We start from the raw sequence: 21225 nt of genomic DNA on the forward strand, positions 1-21225 counted from the left end.
CATCCCCAAAGTCACACTGCAGGAAATCTCTATAGGTAGTAAAAGTTTGTAAATTCTTTTGTTAATCCTGGTTCACAGTGCTGCTGTTGTGTGATGCACACTACAGGAAAAACTAAGAATGCAATCAGTGTTTTAATGCTCTTAGTTATCCCATATTTCTTATGACATGTTAAAAAAATCATATAGAAATCTCATATAGAAAAAGGAGGCTATAAATGTGAGCCATGTAATAAATGCTCTTACCATCACAGGTATTTTCAAAGAGGTAAAGCAACCCACAGGGAGCAAGTACAACTGTGAACATCAACGTGATAAAACCTTAAGATCTGAGTGTTCTTTATTATTAGACCAACTGTAAATTTTTTTCATATTGGTAAAATGATTGATCAAGCTAATGAATGTGGTAAAGCTTTCACATGTGCCCATTATTGTTGCAGGCATGAAAGAAGTTATACTGGAAAGAAACCTTATGAATGTAACCAATGTGGTAAAGCCTTTTCATGTCACAGTCATCTTCAATGTCATAAAAGAACACATACCGGAGAGAAACCTTATGAATGTACTCAATGTGGTAAAGCCTTTTCATATCACAGTAATCTCCAAAGACATAAAAGAACACATACTGGAGAGAAACCTCATGAATGTAATCAATGTGGTAAAGCCTTTTCAAGTCACAGTCATCTCCGATCTCATAAAAGAATACATACCAGAGAGAGACCTTATGGATGTAACCAATGTGGTAAAGCCTTTTCATATCACAGTCATCTCCAAAGACATAAAAGAACACATACTGGAGAGAGGCCTTATGAATGTAATGAATGTGGTAAAGCCTTTTCATGTCACAGTGGTCTCCGAAAACATAAAAGAACACATACTGGAGAGAAACCTTATGAATGTAATCAATGTGGTAAAGGCTTTACACAACAAAGTCATCTCCAATATCATAAAAGAACCCATACAAGAGAGAAACCTTAGTTATGTAATCAATGTGGAAAAAACCACTTATAAGTGAAAATGTTCTAAAGACATAAATGATCACATACTGGAGAGAAACTTTATGAATGTAATTAATATAGTAAAAGCCTTTTCACAAAGTTTTTGTCTCCAAAACCATAAAAGAACCCATATTGGAAAGAAACCTATGAATGTAATCATTGTGGTAAAAGCCTTTCCATAAGAATTTTCCCCCAAAACATGAAAGAACAAAACTATGAATGTAATCATTGTGCTAAAGCCTTTGCATGTCCCACTAGTTTCAAAAACATAAAAGATCCCTTCTTGGAAGAAACTTCATGAATGTGATCAATGTGGTAAAGACGTTTCACAACTTTAGCATCTTTATTATTATAAAAGAACAGGAACAGGAGAGAAGCCTCATGAATGTAATCAGTGTTGTAAAGCATTTGCAAATCACAGTCATCTGCAGTGACAGGAGAGATCACATACCAGAGAGAAACCTGCTTGAATATTAACAATGTGGTAAAGCCTTTGCATGTCAGAGTTCTTTACACATACACAAAGAAATCACACTGGAGAGAAGCCTCATTAATGTTATCACTGTGGAAAAACTGACAATTCACTTTTATCTGTGACTATATAATAGAACCCATTCAAGAGAGTGACTCAGTGTCATCAATGTGTTAAGCCCTTGCATGTCACAGGCATTGCCTGATACATAAAAGAATACATCTGTAGAGAAACTGCATGAATGCCATGAATGAGGTAAAGTCTTTGCATGACAATGTACTCTCCAAATACTTCAAGTAACACACTTTTTAGAGAAACCTTACACATGTAACAAATGTGGAGAAGCCTGTTCCTATCACTGACAATATTAATATGTTTGGCCTTGTGGGAGTAGATATAACTGCTTTGAAGGAGGTGAACTCCTAGGTTATTGGTCTTTGGAGCTCTGGCCAGTACAAAACAGACTCTCCTACCACCTGGCTGGAAGACAGTGTCTTCCTGACTGCCTTCTCATGAAAATGCAAAACCCTCAGCTCCTTCTCCAGCATCATGGCTGCCTGCATGCTGACATTCTTCCTGCTATGTTGGTAATGAACTAAACACTTGAAAGTGTAAGACAGACTCAATTAACTATTTACCTTTAGTAAATACCAAAATTATTTGGTATTTACTAAAAAGTTGCCTTGGTCCCAGTGTCTCTTTTAGCAATGGAAATTCTAAGACAGAAGTTGGTACCCCAGGTTTAAGTATTCTTATTGGAAGGCCTGACCATGCTTTTGTTGGAAGCAATGTGGATTTTTAGACTTTGGGTTTGTACATGCATTAAGTGGAACTTCATGGGCCATCCTAGTAGAACACATATGTACTAAGGGTGGTTTGAACTTTGTATATAGTTTTTATAATGCTTTGTTGAAGAATGTTGCTGTGTTTTGCTCTCACCTGAAGGTAAAGAGGTTTATTTGGTTAATTGCATTGACAAAGGAAGTCTCAGGACATCAAGTACAGTCTTTAGCCTCTATTTACTCTCATGGTGATTGTTTTGATCATGCTTAGTAATCTTAGAAAAGAAAAATATAAAATGTTAAGTTCAAAGAGAAAATCTCACCAGGAAGTTGAATTAAGGTATATCTTGTGATCAAAGATACACAATGGTATCAAAGAAATGTTGATATGGTAAGATACCATCCACCTAAACATATGGATGTGAAGTTGTATGGATGAGAACTGTATAATGTTAGGCATTATTATTAACTAGTTATTGTTTTTATGTCAACATAAGGAGATACATGTATGTGTCAATTTGACAATTGATGGATTGTGATTACAATACTGTGTTTTCAATTTAAACTCTAAAAGCATATAGGATATACTTAGGTCCAGGCATGGTGGTACATACCTTAAATCCCAGGAGATGAACATCAAGTAGATCTCTGATTCAAGTCATCCTGGTACAGAACAAGGTTTAGGTAATAAAAAGCTTAGGTATGGGCAAAGTGTTACATAGGTATTATTCAACATTCAGAAGACAGAGCCATGCAGATCTGAGTTCAAGGTTAATCTACAAAGCAAGTTCAAGGACAGCCGAGCTTTTGTTTTACTCTATGTCAAAGGATACAGAATGTAGGTTGTATGGTCTACATTATTACAGCCATTTGTTTTTTTGTGATTAGAAATATGCATTAAATTTTGAGGAATAAAACATGAATAACAGAAATCATGGTTAGGAACAGTTGCTATGTTTTAGGTAACAAAACATGAATGATGAAAGCTGGTCAGATATTGTTAGTGCACAGGTCCCCTATGACCTAAGACTTGAACTTAGTTTCATTTCATGATTAAGTCAAGGTTGGTAACAAAAAGGCAGTCCTTAGGGCAAGTTTCTTTTGCTTCTTCCCAACATTTAGATATTATAGACATATTTGAATACATAGCAGAACACATATTGAAGACATATCTTACAAATGTAATCAATGAGATAAAACCTTTTCACAACACAGTTATCGATGAACATAAAAGAACACATCCTGGAGAAAAACGCTATGAATAAGCAATGTGGTAAAGCCTTTGCATGTGGCAGTCGTCCTAGAAACCATGAGATAAAGTCATAATTCGAGAAACCCCATAAACGTGGTCAGTGTGTTAAAGTCTTGTACTTTCTGATATCTTTATAGAAGACTAAACTCTTTAGTAAGTAATCAGTCTATTAAAGACTTTCTATATCACAGTAGTCTTTAAGCACCTTCAATAATATCAAAAGTAATCTGTGACTACAAATAATTTGTATGATCTTATCCAACACACACTGAGTTACTCAAGGTTATTCATTATGTAGAACAAAAATTTGACAAGCGTCAACCATCAGTTGACTTTATGATGTCAACTATCGTAAAGTTTGTTATCATCAAACTTTACGATGTCTCTCTATTTTGTTTACACTGGTAAACTCATTTGTACATACAAAGACCACTGTTTTTTCTTTTTCTTTTTTGGTTAATCGTGTATCCAACAACTTTGCTGAAAGTGTTTATCACCTCTAGGAATTGCCTTTGAGAAGTTTTAGTTCAGTTGTGCTTACTATCATATCGTCTGCAGATAAAGATAATTTTACTTCCTCCTTAAATTTACAATTGAATGTTAACTTATTTAACATTAAATGGTAAATTGCAATATAGAACTTGGAATATAGGACTAGTTAACATTAAACTGTAAATAGCAGTAAAAAACTAGTTAACATTAAATTGTAACTTCAATATAGCACTAGTTAACATTAAAATTTTAGATAGTATTTTGAATAGATATGGAGAGAATGGATCACCTTCTCTTCTTTGTGAATTAGTGGAATTAATTAGAATTTCTCTCCATAATTTAATGTCAGCTATAGGTTTGCAGTAAAGTGACATTATCATGTTTAGATATGTTCCTTGTATCCTTAATCACTCCAAGAACTCTATCATACAGTGGGGTTAAGTATTGTCAGAGAAGTTTTCATCATCTAAGAGATTACAACTTTTTTTCTTACACTTTAATCACATTATGTTAAACCATCCCTGCACCTCTTGAACACAGCCTACCTCATTGATCATGGTGAATGATCTTTTGATGTGGTTTCTATTTTATTTTTTCTGTTTTATTAAATATTTTTACATATTTGGTTTTAAGGAAAAATTGGTCTACAATTCTCATTTGTTACTGAGTCTTTATATTGACTGGATATTTGAGTAACCATGGGTTCAAAAAACAAATTGGCTAAAATTTCTTCTTTTTCTATATTGTTGAATACTTTGAGGAGTATTCTCATGAACTCCTCTTTGAAAGTCTGGGAGGATTCTACCCTAAAATTGATGGCCCTGGGCTGTGCTTGTTGGCAGACTTGTAATAATTTCTCTTTTTCTAGACGTTTAGGCAGTTTGAGTTGTTTCCCTTAGTTTGATTTAACTTTTTTTTTTTTTTTTTTTGGTTTTTCGAGACAGGCTTTCTCTGTATGGACTTGGCTGTCCTGGAACTCACTCTGTAGACCAGGCTGGCCTCGAACTCAGAAATCCTCCTGCCTCTGCCTCCCAAGTGCTGGGATTAAAGGCGTGCGCCACCACCGCCCGGCTTGATTTAACTTTTGTAAATGGAACCTATTGAGAAAATTTTCCATTATTTTTAGAAATTCCAGTTCAATGGAGTTGAGGCTTTTTAAAACTATGTCATTACCATTCTTTAGATTTCTTCATTGTCTATTATTTTGTCCCCATTTTTATTTTAGATTTTATTAATTTGGATATTCTCTATCTTTTAATAAGGGTTTGACTATCTTATCTAATAAAAGGCTCAAAGGAGCAACTCCATGTTTCATTAATTCTTTGCATTCTTCTCTTTCTATTTTGTTGATTTCAGCCCCAACTTGATAATTTACTGTTCTCTAATCCTTTTTTTCATTGCTCACTTGTTTCTGTTCGAGAATTTAAAGCATGCTGTTGAATTGTCAGTATGAGAGGTCTCCAAATTTTTCATGCAGGGATTTTGTGCTATGAACCTTCATCTTAGAACCAGTTTCATGTTTTTTGTATTCTGTGAAATTGTACATGTTTCATATTCATTTGTATCATATTCTAGAAAGTCTATGATATCTTCCTCTATGTTTGTCTTAAGCTAATTTTCATTCACAGTGAGTTGTTCAGCTTCCATGAGTTTTTAAGCTTTTTGTTCTTTCTTGTTTTGTTGATATCCAGGTGTAATCAATGGTGGTCTGATAGGATTCATGGTGTTATTTCAATTTTCTTGTATGAATTGAGGTTGGCAGTGTGTCTGAATATGTTTTCAGTTTACAAGTAAGTTTTGTGAGGTGCTGAGTAGAAGGCATATTCTCCTATATTTCAGTAGAATGTTCTCTAAGTATCAGCTGGACTCATGTTGTCAGCTAGCTGGAATATTTCTCTTTTGGTGGGGGGAGGTGTCTGGAGAATTTGTCCACTGGTGAGAATGGGGTATTGAAATCTTGGAATATAAGTGAATGAATGTTATGTGATATTAGCTTTAAAAAACTTTGCTTTATGAAGGTTGCTGACCATGTGTTTAAGGCATAGATGTTAAAAGTTGAAATGTCATTTTGGTGATTTTTTTTTTCCTTTAAGAAATTTATAGTGTTTTTCTCCAATCCTTTTGATTAATTTTTTTAAATATCTATTTTGCTTCATTTCAAAATGACTACACCAGCTTGCTCCTTTGGTCCATCTGCTTGGAATATCTTTTTACATTTCTTTACCTTAAATTAATGCTATTCTTGATGTTGAGCTGTATTTCTTGTCTGCAATTGAAGGATAGATTTTATTAGCATCTATTCTGGTAGCCTTTGTCTTTTTATTGGTGAACTGAGGTCATTGATACTGAGAGAGTCAATGAACAGTGATTGTTAACTCCTTGTATTTTGTTGTTGCTGCTGCTGATGGTGGTGGTTGCTGGTGTTGGGGTATTTGTGTGCTTTCTTTTCTTTTGCAGATAATATGAGGTTATTTACTACCTGTGTTTTCATGTGGATTGTTAACTTCCTTTGTGTAAGTTTGTATGTATAGATAGATATTGATTAAATTTGATTTTAGCATGGACTATCTGATTTTTTCCATTAATAGTGATTAAGCTTTTTTTGTTTTGTTTTTTGTTTTTTAGTTTTTCAAGACAGGGTTTCTCTGTATAGCCCTGTTTGTCCTGGAACTCACTCTGTAGACCAGGCTGGCCTCGAACTCAGAAATCCGCCTGCCTCTGCCTCCCAAGTGCTAGGATTAAAGGCATGTGCCACCACTGCCCAGCCAGCTTTTTTCTACATATAATAATCTGGGCATCTGTAGTTTCTGTATCATATACATCCAAGCTCTTCTGATGTTTAGAGACTCCATTGAGAGATCATCTGCAGTTTAATAGATCCTCACTGGTATGTTTCTTGGCTTTTGATCTTTGTAGTTTTTTGTATTCTTTCTTTGTACTGGATGTTTTGATTATTATAGAGGAGACTTCATTTTAGGGTCCATTCTGTTTGGTGTTTTGATGATTCTTTTACTTTGATAGGCACTTCCCTCCTTATGTTAGGAAATTTTTCTTCTAAGATTTTGTCATCAATATTTTCTGAGAATTTAATCTAATATTCTTCCTCTAGCCCGAGTATCCTTATGCTTTATCCTTTCACAATGTCCTAGATTTTCTAGATATTTTATGTCAGGAAGGGTTAGATATAATATTTTCCATCCCTTCTATTGTATTTTCAATGCTTGAGATTTCTCTTCCATCTCCGTATTCTGTTTGTGAATTTTGCCACTATAGTTTCTTTTTTGTTTGTTTGTTTGTTTGTTTGTTTGTTTGTTTTTCGAGACAGGGTTTCTCTGTGTAGCACTGGCTGTCCTGGAACTCACTCTGTAGACCAGGCTGGCCTCAAACTCAGAAATCTGCCTGCCTCTGCCTCCCAAGTGCTGGGATTAAAGGTGTGCACCACCACTGCCCGGCACCTCTATACTTTCTTTTTGCAGTCCTAAAGTTTTGTTTCCATCATTCCTTTTGTTATTGTTTCTATTTCCACTTTTAGGTATTAAACAGTTTTGTTTTTTTCTATTCTTGGTTTGTTTTTCTTGGCTTTATTTATAAGATTTGTTGGTTTCCTCCACTTTTTTGCTTGTGTTTTCCTGGCTGTCTTTGAGGTATTTATTGATTTCCCCCAATTGTTTGTACTTTCCTTAATTTCTTTAAGTGATTTCATCATTTCCACTTTAAGGACCTCTATCATCTTCATACAGTTGTTTTCAAAGCCTTTTTCTTGTACTTCAGCTATGTTGTAATATTTAAGACCTTCTTTGGCAACATAAATGGGCTCACACTCATTAACCAGAGGGTGATAAATTTTACTCCTTATTACATAATCAAGTACCAACATCATGGAATGGAATGTGGCTATAACTTCTGGAAGTTAAAAGGTCTGTTTTATGTCAATGTACTTGATATACAATAGTTTGTGTCCACACAATGAAATTTATGGTGGTACCCACCATAGGTTCCAGGATAGATTCCGTGAAGTATTCAGCTTACATTTAACCCAATGTTTGATTAATGCCATGGTTGTTTTTTTCACCTTAAATTGGACAGGAAGGCAAATGAAGCACTTTTTAAATAAGTTACTTTGTTGAGATGATGGTTTTAATAAGATTGCTTCCAGTCACTAACCCTGCAATCACCATTACAAAAAAAAGACCTGATGGTGACAGGGTAATAATTTTCTAATTTGACAGCATGTATTTGTTTATTTCAGGTGAATGAAGACAAACTAGATTAATATGTATATAATTTTGGAACTTTAGCATAATCCAAGGAATATTGAATTTCCAACTTTGGAGATATGTCCAATGCACTTTCAGTGTTAAGTCAGGTCAGATGATTGAGACTCAGGCCATTGGCTGTAGCTGTGTGTCATGTTACAGATCACAGACACTAACATTGCACATAGAAACCATGTCAAAGAGTAGTGAATTAACGCCATTTTCTCTGCCAGGAAACCATCTATCTTCTCTTTTTCAAACAATATATATATATATATATATATATATATATATATATATATATATATATATATGTTTTTCAAGACAGGTTTTCTCTATGTAGTCCTGGCTGTCATGGAACTCACTCTGTAGACCAGGCTGGCCTCAAACTCAGAAATCCACCTGCCTCTGCTTCCCAAGTGCTGGGATTAAAGGCATGCACCACCACCGCCTGGCAATGTATATTTTTCAATTATGTTTCTTTTTCAATTTTTAATTAAATTTTAATTTTTTTTTTACATTCCAAAGTTGCCCCCTTCCTGGTCCCTCTTCCCTGAGGTCTTCTCCCCATCTTCTTCCCTGCTGCCTCTGACAGATTTATCTCCCACCCACCTACCCACCAGGATGTCACCTCCACCACCTTCACTTTCCCCTGGGGTATCAAGTTTCTACAGGGTTAAGTGCATCCTCTCCCATTTTGTCCAGACAAGGTAGTCCTCTGCTGCACACATGCCCAGGGCCATGAAACATCCCCTGTATGCTCCTTGGTTTTTTGGCTTAGACTCTGGAAGCCCTGAAGTGTCCAGGTTAGTTGACAGTGTTGTTCTTCCTATGAGGTTGCCATCCTCTTCACCTCCTTAAGTCTTTCTTCTGACTCTTCCATATAAAACATTTCACCCTATAATAATACACATATATATATGAATATATATGTGTGTGTATATATACATATATATACATATAAGTGTATATATACATATGTATGTATATGTATATGATGTATATGATGTATATGTATATATGATTGATAGATAGAGAAAATTAACAAGATAGATAAACTTTTAGCCAAACTAATGGAAGGACACAGAGACAATATCCTAATTACCAAAATCAGAAATAAAAAGGGAGACATACAATTGTATATATCTTCTCCTCAGCACCTCATGGTATCTTCTCCAAAATTGACCATGTAATCTGTCACAAAACACCAGGCAGTTGTGGTACACTCCTTTAATCTCAGCACTTCAGAGGCAGAGACAGGTGGATTTCTGAGTTCCAGGCCAACCTGGTCTACAGAGTGAGTTCCAGGACAGCCAGGGCTACACAGAGAAACCTAGTCTCGAAAAAAACAAACAAAAAAAAATCTGTCACAAATGAAGCCTTATCAGATACAAGAAGACTGAAATATTCTCATGCATCCTATGAAATCAGTACAGAATAATCTGGACTTCAATAATAACAAAAACATCAGAAAGCCACATACTGAACAACTTTCTATACAATGATAACTTGCTCAGGGAAGAAATAAAGAAATAAAAGACTAGACTAGAATTCAATGAGAATGAAGACACAGCATACCCAAACTTATGGGACACAGTAAAAGCAGTGGTAAGACAAAAATTCATAGCACTAAGTGCCCTCATAAACATACCAGAGAGATTCTACACAAGGAACTTAACAGCACACCAGAAAGGTTTAGAACAAAAAGAAGCAAACACACCTAAGAGACAGCAGGAAATAATCAAACTCAGGGCAGAATTGAACCAATTAGAAACAAAGAGAACAGTACAGAGACTCAAGAAAACCTTGGTCCTTGGACAAAATCAACAAGATAGAAAAACACTTAGCCAGACTAACCAGAGAACACAGAGACAGTATCCAAATTAACAAAATCAGAAGTGAAAAGGGAGATATAACAAGAGAAACTGAGGAAATTTTTAAAAAAAAATCATTAGTTCTTTCTACAAACTGGATGAAATGTGTAGCCAGAGAAATGGATAATTATCTAGACAAATACCATGAACCCAAATTAAATCAAGATCAGATAAATTATCTAAACTGTAGTATAACCCCTTAGGAAATCAAAGCAGGCATTTTAAACCTCCTGTCCAAGAGAAGGCAAGGACTAGGTAGTTTTAGTTCAGAATTTTTTTTTTTTTTTTTTTTGGATTTTTCGAGACAAAGTTTCTCTGTGTAGCCCTGGCTGTCCTGGAACTCACTCTGTAGACCAGGCTGGCCTTGAACTCAGAAATCTGCCTGCCTCTGCCTCCCAAGTGCCAGGATTAAAGGCACATGCTTTTAGTGCAGAAATCTACCAGACCTTCAAGAAGAGCTAAGACCAATTCATTTTGGACTATTTCACAAAATAGAAATAGAAGGAATGCTACCTAATTCATTCTACATATATTTGTTTTAAAAGTCAATTATTGATTTCAAATGCAACACTAATATACTCTCTTATCAGTTCTCATTCCCCTTCAATCCCAAGTCATTAAGAAGTTCTTTCTGGGCTGGAGAGATGGCTCAGTGGTTAAGAGCATTGACTGCTCTTCCAGAGGTCCTGAGTTCAATTCCCAGCAACCACATGGTAGCTCACAACCATCTGTAATGGGATCCAATGCCCTCTTCTGGTGTGTCAGAAGACAGCAACAGTGTACTCAAAATAAATAAATCTTTTTTTTTTAAAAAGGATTTTTCCATTTTTTAAACTCCTGCTTATTATTTATTTCTGTTCATAGGAATGTTGCCCGTAGCTGAGGCTTGCCTCTGTATGTAATTGAAAATTGCTTTGAGCACCCAATCCTTCCTTTGCTGTTCAGTGCTGCAAAGAATGTTGTTTGGGGCCTTTGGCAGGTGTTTATTGTGAATTATAGATTTTGAATATAGGAGCAAGGCTCTACCATCAACTCTATCCAACTATCTTCTCTTGAAAAGAAATATCTTGGCCTGCTATTCCATTTTAGTAGAAATTGAACATATCATGCCAGGGAAATGTTAGTGATCCCCAAAAGACACACCCAGGAGCCAATCTGATGCAACTCACAGCAGGGTCTTTATTCTATTTGAGCTAGCTTGCCCCCATCCCCAATGCACCAGCATCAGCCGAGAATGTTTTGGTGATGGTGGAGCCCCAAATGTCTATCGAGGAAAGGTTTTATTGTAAGCAGCAAGTGGGGAGTATGTGTGCAAGCATCTAATTGGAAAGCTGCTGTGGCCTTTGACATAATTGGCTGGTGCTGGGAGTCACCTCATAAACTTAAGTTCACCTCCCCTCTGCATTAGAGGTTATTAGTCATGGACTTGTAACCCTAAGTGCTGGTTTGTTGGGGGCATAACCTGGAGACGCTGGTATTGATGAGGGTCTAGCTTGGAAACTCTAGTCTTGTTTGGGATTAGCCTAGAGAGTGAAGCTAGGCTTTAGTTTTGCTGGGTAGGGGACAACTTGGAAACTAATGCTAGGTACCTGACTTGCCTAGAAGCCCAGTTTATATTCCTGTACAATGCCCCTGGTATTATACGTGCACCTAGAACTTCCTGGTATAGGCCCTATCATCAAGTGACTAAGGAAGAAATAACTAGGTCCTGCTTTACTAAGGGTTCTGCCTGTTATGCAGGCCCCATCCAAAATTGAACAACTGCAGCATGAAAACATGTTTCTGGGACAATCCTAAAAGACACCAGTAAAGGGAAATCACCACAGTTCAGAGCTTCATGCAGTAGTCATGCTCATGCATTTGTTTGGAAATGTGTGATTATTCACTGAATCATCAGTTATAAACAGTGGGATGGCTTAACTGTCAGAGACTTGGAAACAGAACGATTAGAATATTGTTGAGAGACACATAAAAGGAAGCAGTATGTGGATAAATCTCTCACAATGGTCAAAGGATGTAAAGATACTTATATCCCATGTAAATGCTGACCAAAAGGTAAGTTCAGCTGAGTATACACTCAGTAACCAAGTAGTTAGGGTGATCTATTCTGTGAGAAGCCAGCTGTGTGCATTTTTATGAATCTGTCCTTGTACAAGGGGTAGCTAAATCATTTTAGGCATAATTGTAACCTGGTACAATACATAATGGTTTTCCTTTTGGCTGGAATAGTAATATTTAGGCATTATTATGACATTTTTTTTTCATTTGGAAATTTACCATGACAAAGAAGATATGGTTGTGTGTGAAGTTGACATGGGGTAGAGTTGAGATTGCTGTCTTGATTGTTAACTCTATTACGTCTGGAAATAACTAAAACCCTAAAAGTGACTTTAATCTGAATCTTGATAGTGGAAGACACAGCTTTAATTCAGATGTTTGAGCTAAAAAGCCCCAGCTCTAATCTGATCCATGACTTGTACTGCAAGCCTATATAATGACATGGAAGGAGAAGGTTGTGGGAGGAGCTGAGGTGGGAGGAGCAAGGAGAGGAAGAGGAGGAGTAAGGAGAGGAGGAGAAGTGGGAGGAGGAACTAAGGGTGAGATGGAGGATGAGAGAGTGGAACACAGAGGCTGATGTTTGCTTGTCTGTAGCAGTCAAAGGTAGTTGGTATATCTAGGTTGGGTACTGGGTTACACCTCTGATTGTAAGGACATCTTGTTATTGAACTTTACTAAATATATAAGCCTTGGATAATCTAAGCATTAGCGTCTCATTTGTACTGAGCCCAAGTGATTGGCAGGATGGTCTGGGCAATGCCCAGCCTTGCAGAGACAGAGTGGAAAATTGACAGAGCCATCTCCCACGCTGGCATCCCATCGGTGGCAGGGCTGGTGTTTCTGGCTGACCATTTCTAGCTGGCCATGCAATATGTTGGCTGAGCTGGACAGAGACTCTGCAGCTTAACCAGTTGACTTAACTGGTGGCTGCTGTTTTAAAATAACTACTACAACAGAAGGCGTTCGCTCTTTAGCTGCTTCCTCTCAACTTGGTAGCAAGTCCATTCCTTCACTGACATTAGGGTCACCTTATTTGGAATTCCAGCTTATTCTAAACTTAAGCTGAGACATCAAGCCTTGTGGGCTGAGCAACTACTGCATCCTTGCACTTGGCCTTTATAGCTAGTTATTGTTGAATTAGCCAGACCATCACAGCCCTAAGTCATTCTAAACAATACCCTTTAAATAAAGAGATATTTATTCGATTAGTTTGGTATTCTATAGAACTCTGACTAATATACTAGGCAAGCACTGAATACTTTTAGAGCAGTTTGGGCCTCACAACCATCTCAGCTCAGATACAAATTCAAAATGGCCACCTTCCCTTAACCTTTTCTTCAGGTGATACTTTGATGCTGGGCTGTTTCAGCTATTGGAAAAGAAAGTCAATAGCAAAAGTGAAAAAATGTAACACAAATAATACAATTGTACAAGGACCTCAGATAGAGAGACTCAAGATTAAGTGAGGAATGGGAAACCAGATGTCTTAGCTTCTGTAGGCCAAGACCTGGCACCCCTACTCACATGAAGATCAGATAACAGGAGATTCTTTGATTTTACAGCATCAGTCTGGATTTTACAGCACCAGTCTGGAGACCTGTAAGATTTCTTGTCCCACACATTGACTGGCTGATTCACTGCCAGTCTCAGAAATCAGATTCGTTCTAGGGATCTTCACAAGAATAAAGCACTAGAAGAAACACTTCTTCAGTGTGCTGTGAGATCTCCAGCAGTGAGAGAGCAGCACTAACTAACCCTCTCCATTCTTAGCCTTGCAGAGACTCACTCTCCACCAGATGCATGTAAACCCTGAGGCATGCTCTATCCACTCCAGCTAGTAGTAAAGATTCTCTCAACATTGTTTACCTGGATGTTCACCATTCTCTTACCCACCTTTGTGGGGTGGTGGCTTTATAGAAGCAGCTGGGTGCTTGGTCGAGCATAAGCCTGGAACCCCAGACCCTTACTGGACTACAGGAGTTCGGCTCTGCTCCCAGGCCCTGGTTTTTTTCATTTAGCTTCAGCCCTCCACAGCCCCTCCCACAGAGAGGACTATGGCTATTAGAGGAAAAAGCCTCAGGCCCTAGAGAAATTTACATACTAATGAGATGCCTGAAGGCCAGAGGGTGGAGCCAATTAAGCATTCTTCCCCAGCCCCTCCCCTTTCTCGCCCTCCCTATTTAGCTCAAGTCTGCCCTGGGTTTTATGGGATTGCACATCCAGATCCATCCACCATCTGCCATGTCATTAAAGCCTATAAAAACCCAAAGACTTTCTCCTGTCATTGGGGCCTTGACATGAGGAAGAAGGACACAGCCTTTAATGAGCCCCTGTAGCCACAGCCACTGTACCTAACTTCCTACCTGGAGGAACCCTCACCATTCCCAGCCACAACGACCCACACCCCTTCACAACCAGGAGGGGCTTCTCAAATGTATATGTCATCTGATGGTCCTAATATGCATTGTTATCCTAGATGTGAGGTGACAAATTTGTTGCAAACTGATGATCAGTGATCCTGTGGCTGGATCCTGAACTCACAAGAGTCTTCCATGCATGTGTGGCAGTGTAAGACAATTAGCATGCCTAACTCATGTACCTGTCACTACAGGTTTGCAGACCTAGTTAAATAGGAAGGGAGATGACTGGGTGGTGGTGGCACATGCCTTTAATCCCAGCACTCAGGAGGCAGAGGCAGGGGGACAACAGTGATGGAATAACAATCAATAATCAATGCCAATCAATAATCAATAAATGGGAAGAAGGGAATTCAAATCAAGGGAGATTGCAGGGGAGATCCGAGAAGAATGATGGAAATTCTTTTCCCGCTTTTGGTTATTGATCAGCATTGACTGATATTGGTCATTGATTACTATTGATTATTGATTAGCATTTATGAATGATCTATTTGTTTATTTAATCACTACTACTGTCATGTGTCTGTTTCATTCGATTCTAGAAATTCTTTTCCCACTTTTGGTTATTGATCAGTGTTGACCAATATTGGTCTCTTTCAGACCAGAACACTTGGTTGGAAGGACAAAAGTCAAGTGTAGTGTGGGCAGGAAAGATGTGTTCTCCATTAAGAAAATTTGTTGCAGTCTCAGAGGATGCACATGACTGCTACAAACCTCTTTAACTCGGAATCTGGAGAATCTGATGCCTGCTTCTGGCCTCTCTGGGAACTGTATGCATGTGGTGCAAAGACATTCAGCAGGTTGAACACCCACGTATTATTAATTTTTCTTTTAAAATACATGTTATCATTTTAACTGTTATGTTCCACATAAGTGTTAATTGTTATCCACCTTGCCAGTGTAGTTTTTATCATGTGCACTGTTCCTCAGGGAACTCTGTTCTCTTGCACTCTTATTTAATTTAAAAACATATTGATAGGTGTGATAATTTGTAGAGTTTTTGTTTAATGGGAGCAAAGATCTAGTCTGATTCACAAGTACTGTACGATTAGACTTAGTGCCCATGCTTATAACCCCAGCACCCAGGAGTTGGAGCAGAAAGAAAAACATTTAAGTGTATTTTAAGGCAGGACACAATGAGTTTGAGATCATCCTGGATCACAGTTTATCAGAAATTACGTGTAGTGAGAACAGCACATAGGCCTTTCCCAGCATCAAATGGTAACACTTGTCAGACGGCTTCTCTATGGTCCTCTTTTCTTCTTCTTCTTCTTCTTCTTCTTCTTCTTCTTCTTCTTCTTCTTCTTCTTCTTCTTCTTCTTCTTCTTCTTCTTCTTCTTCTTCTTCTTCTTCCTCTTCCTCTTCCTCTTCCTCTTCCTCTTCCTCTTCCTCTTCCTCTTCCTCTTCCTCTTCCTCTTCCTCTTCCTCTTCCTCCTTCTCCTCCTCCTCCTCCCCTTCTCTTTCCCCTTCCCCTTCCCCTTCCCTTTCCCCTTCCCCTTCCCCTTCCCCTTCCCCTTCCCCTCCCCCTCCCCCTCCTCCTCCTCCTCCTTCCTCTTCTTTGGCTTAGACTCACATGTCATTAATATTGTATAATGATTGTAGTTTTCAAATATCCTAAACTTTGTGATTTTAGCATAAACTTTCTATACTTCTCCTGATGTAAACGAAATTGGTCCTTCTCTGTAAACTTCAACTTACATAAATGAGAGAACATCTCATTCCAGTTTCAGTGGAAATTAAATAAATACAGAATACAGTGAAGTTCCTCATGTTGTAGGAACTTTTATTTGTGTGTGTCTCTGTGTTTCTGTGTTGTGTAGGTGTCTGTGTTCATTCTGTGTGTGTATGTGTGTCGAGCTGTGTCTGTGTGTCAGTGTGTGTGTGCTTGTGTGTTTGTGTGGGTGTGTGTGGTTATGTTTGTGTGTGTCTATCTGTCTGTGTGTTGTGTGCATGTGTGTGTGTCTGTGTGGGTGTGTTTGTTTATGTGTGTGTCTGTCTGAGTGGGGTGTGTATGTGAGCACTTGATGACACCTGTGTTGGGAATTTTTATAGTCTTTGTATACACAATTTGATAAATCCAGGTATGTTAAAGGAATAGATATATCAAAGTCACAGAGGGTGATATGTACGACAGATTCCCTCATTCCCAAGCTTTCTCAATGGATCTGCATGTAATCCATAACTCACACAGAGTATTAGTTCCAATCAGCATCTTAGGTGTTTTTCAAGGGTCCATTTTATTTAACTCAGATCCTCTGGCTTGCACGGCCACCGCAAATACCTGAGCTACCTTCCTTATCTCATTTGAAGAAATGATTGTATGTCAACGTGTCTTACATTCCTGTATTTAGCCTTTCCCATTCTTCAGGTTTCTCACAAATTCTCCTGTCTTTCCATGAATCCATCACTGGTGATGCTGTGACAAGATAAATATGAGTGGACTGGCACTGCAGTCACCTTTGAGAGGATATCTGTCATTCTTGGTGTTTGTGCAACGGATCCTTCTACATTGTTAAACTGACCAAAGGGGTGATATAGAAAGAGTAGCAGTTATGGTGCCTCAGAGAAGAGTCCTTCTAAGGGGACAAAATAAAACAAAAGAAATGACAAAGATTCTCAAAATAAGACAGTCATGGAAGGATTCTGTTATGCGAGTCAGGTAACATCCACAATACACAAAAACCAGACTGTTAGGACCATCATATTTCCATTCAGGATGTAGTTAACATAATTCGGGCAGCATTACGCTTATTATAGGAAGAAAATAGGCAAGAGTACCACCTAAAAACCAATGTCATGCTTTGTATTAGGTGTTAGAAGACTGATATTTTTGACCTTCTTGTAAGGCCAGTAGTTTGGTGAAAAAATATTGAGGAATTTTGGACAACCCCTAATAAGGTTATATTCAACCACTGATTCTCTTCTATTATAATCCTATGTAATATATGAAGAATTTTGAGGAAATACTCCTAGCATCATTATGAACATGGGTTATGTTTTATCAGGTGAAATGTGGATCTATTATGAGTTGGACAATATTCCATAGCCCCTCACAAAAGGATATAACTTGAGCCAGCTGTTTGCTTCATCAGAACCCTACATGAAGAGCCTGTACCTGCTGTTCCTACATCACATTTAAATCAGGGAACATGCATGGTTAGTGTAGTGAAGGACACAGTCTATTAATGAGAAGTACTCTTTGATAGTGAGATGGTGTTCTATATTTGGTAAATATAGCTTTTAGATTTGCCCTCAGTATTTAATAAGGTTGTTCAGTTTTTCTCAGCTGTATGTAGATCCTGGCATGCTGAAGTAAGCAAGGGGCTTTTCTTTCATCTGGGATATTCAGATACATCTATATATGACAAAGAGAATCAGGAGTGAGAATTTATTTTCTAAATAACATTTCACAAGATCAAACATAATTTCTTGTCCCTTCACTTGCTAAAGAGACACACTGCATTCTGAAAGTGATCATACTTTACATATGCCTGCTTAAGATTACGTGTTTAGCAAAATCAACTTCTCTTGACCTTCTTCTGTTAATGTCTATCGAAATTGCTGGTCTAGGTTATCACTTGACCTTCTGAAGAACCTCTGTATATTCAAGCTTTTCTTTCTACTATTTTCCCTCTTAGTGAATGTTACTTGATATCCTTGCTTGGACTGAGTGTGACTTCCCATAGAAGCTCTGAGGGAATCATCCCTGTATTTTGACTTTCCTCAATGAACACTGGACACAGGATAGAATAAAACTTAGATCACAGCCAGTTTGTCATAAAAGTGGATCTGAAAACAGAGACTTTAATCCCATATGTATTTCCCATAAGTCTCATAATCTAAGTGCCTTCAATACCTAACTTGTTCCTTCATAATTTCCAAAGGCTTTGTATTTTTTTCTTCTTACTTTGGACATTTCATCCTAATCTTTATATACCTCCTTCTTTATTAAAACCATTCCCATCTTTAGACCATTCTAACATTTTATAAATGTTAATACAATAGGATACAATAGGTTAAACAAATAAATTGACAATCTGTTGTGAGAATATTTCTTTAAGAGTGGGGAATAAGCAATTTATCCCCTCTTTCTAAGTTCTCAGTGGCTCCACATTTCAAAATTATCATAGTTCACTCTAGGATAGCAGTGAAATTATTGGTTTTACTTTCATAAAACTGACAAATTGTTCCTTATGTGACTATAGATATCCTGCACTCAGTCATATCAAAAATATTTTACTTAATATGTCAGGAGACAAATTCACATTACATATATATATATATATATATATATATATATATATATATATATAATAGAGGGTTAGCAATATTTAAAAACTACTGCTGTGATTATTTTAATTCAACAGAGCTGAAAATATGAAAATGTTTGTTGTTTCATTTAGAAAATAAGACACAAGCCCTGAGGTGGATCTTTCAATCATTTTATATTTATGTGTTTTTAAAGAGGCTTTACTGAATATAAATATTTCTTAAGTCATTAACATGTTTATGTCTGTATAAAAATTCAAATATGTATTTATTATATTTAAAAGGACAGATATGTCGTTCTAATGTGAGTGAGGACAATGTCCATTATGAATAACATCTACTAGTCTAGAAGCAATCAACTCTTTAAAAATAATTTAGAACCTTAAGGGATAGAGACCATGTTGTGTACTAGAATTGGGATAGGATTCAATGAGATACCATTGTGACCAGAATTGTATGATTTCGTAGATCATGTCCTTAAAAATAGACAATAACATTTAAATATATATGTTCATGTTACCTATTTTAAAGAGAGATTCAGACTTGTATTATTATTTTATATTACCTTTACCTGAGAGGGTATATGGATTAAATATATTTTTGTCTTTTCATGTTAGTTTCTAAGTTTAATTTATTATGAATGAAATAAACTTAGGACAACATATCCAATTTACTCTGCTTGTAATCCATTTGCTATTTCATACATAATACGAATCACAATCCATGATCTCATGTGTATAGTCTATACACAAGTAATAAAAGGGCAGAGTTTAATAAGCCATGAATTTGTGTTTACTGCTTGTCTGGGATTCCTTTCTCAGAATTTTCATTGTCAAGTGAAAACTGCACATAGAAATCTTTAGTAAGCACATTTTTAGGTTGGGAAGAAAGTAAACCAGACATGTCTAGAGCAGAAGAGTACTGAGGGCATTTTATCTCAGAGGAAAATTAACTGCAGCAATACCTGACACTGAGACCCAGCATAGGGCAGCATAAATGTTCTTTGCTGGCAGCAGGCTCTGTGGCTCTTGGCAAGGTATTATCTGTTGATTATCTGTTGATTATCCTTTGATTATCTGTTGGGCACTGTGAATATCATAATCTTGGCTTCCAGATGTAATATCCTGCAACATGAAATCAACCAGCCCTTAGGTTTTCTAACTTCCCTTGCCCAACAGACTTTATTGTGGCATTCTATTAAATCCCCTTTCTATGTACATAGAGAGATTCATTCTCTCTATGATTTGAGATATGTTTATCTACAGAACCTGTATTAATACAACTGTTGTTTTTCTCCACTTTTCCATTGATGAAGATGTGCTGGCTACCAATAGTGCTCAACTGTGTTTCTCTTATGTTTCTGGCTTTTCTTCAGGGTTGATTGATACCTGTCATCTGGTGAAAGGAAGCTGCAGTTTCCCTGAGCCTAGCATGAAGCCACAAAACAAGACTCTTGTTTCCTAAAATCCTTCTTTAATGTTAATGGTGTTAGCATTCTGCCTTAAACTCTACTTCACAAGTACCTGGTGACAGCCAGGTATGCTCCTTCCCATAGTTACCTCTCTTTAAAGAGAGATAGAATGTGTTCTAAGGATCTGTGGGGAAGGTGTGGGGGAAGAGGATGGCTCAGCAGGCTCATGCCTCCTGCTGAGATATTTCTTCCCCTGGAGGGACCATGCCTCACACTGAGCCAGCTCTTCCCCAGTTGCAACCCACCACAGAGACAGTATAGTACAGACAGAGAGACAGTATAGTATAGAATATACTTTATTCAGGACATGGGGAGGAGAGTTAAGAGGGTAGTAGAGGCAGAGAAAAGCAGAGAGAGAGGCAGAGGGTAGAGAAGTAGAGGCCTGGCATGAGCATGTGCAGAGAGAAGGGGGAAGGGAAGAGCCTAAGAGGGCAAGAGAAAGAGAACAAAAGGTCAAGAGATCAAAAGAGAGGAAGGGGCAAGCAGCCACCTTTACAGGGGGTCAGGCCTACCCAGCTGTTGCCAGGTAATTGTGGGGAGGAGCACACCTGGCTGTTGCCAGGTAACTGGGGTGGAGTTTAGACAGAATACTAACAAATAACCAGGTCATCCATCCTCTTGTGGGTCAGATTGACGCCTCCACTGCACCTTGAGTACTGGGCTATGGAAGCTGTTCACCTTGATTACAGGAAGAAGAAGGCAAGTGCTGTGAGAAAATCTCAGGTAAGGTCTGGAGTCAGGTCCCTGGTAGGTGCAGGAACCTCAGAGGGGAGAAGCAGGAGGCTGAACAGCCAGAGCTGGAATGGTGGGTTCTCCCCCAGGGCTGGGTGGGGTGAGATTCCTCTTTGAAGACAGAAACAAAAGCTAATGAAGTGCAAACCCCTCCT

At 37.7% G+C, this 21225-nt stretch overlaps 1 pseudogene; it reads left to right on the plus strand.

Annotated features, from left to right (window-relative positions):
• Positions 1 to 317: 317 nt before the first annotated feature.
• Positions 318 to 4906, plus strand: LOC143441059 (uncharacterized; annotated as a pseudogene).
• The last annotated feature ends 16319 nt before the right edge of the window (positions 4907 to 21225 follow it).

The sequence above is a fragment of the Arvicanthis niloticus genome, chromosome 30 (assembly GCF_011762505.2).
Source record: "Arvicanthis niloticus isolate mArvNil1 chromosome 30, mArvNil1.pat.X, whole genome shotgun sequence".
Taxonomy (NCBI): Eukaryota; Metazoa; Chordata; class Mammalia; order Rodentia; family Muridae; genus Arvicanthis; species Arvicanthis niloticus.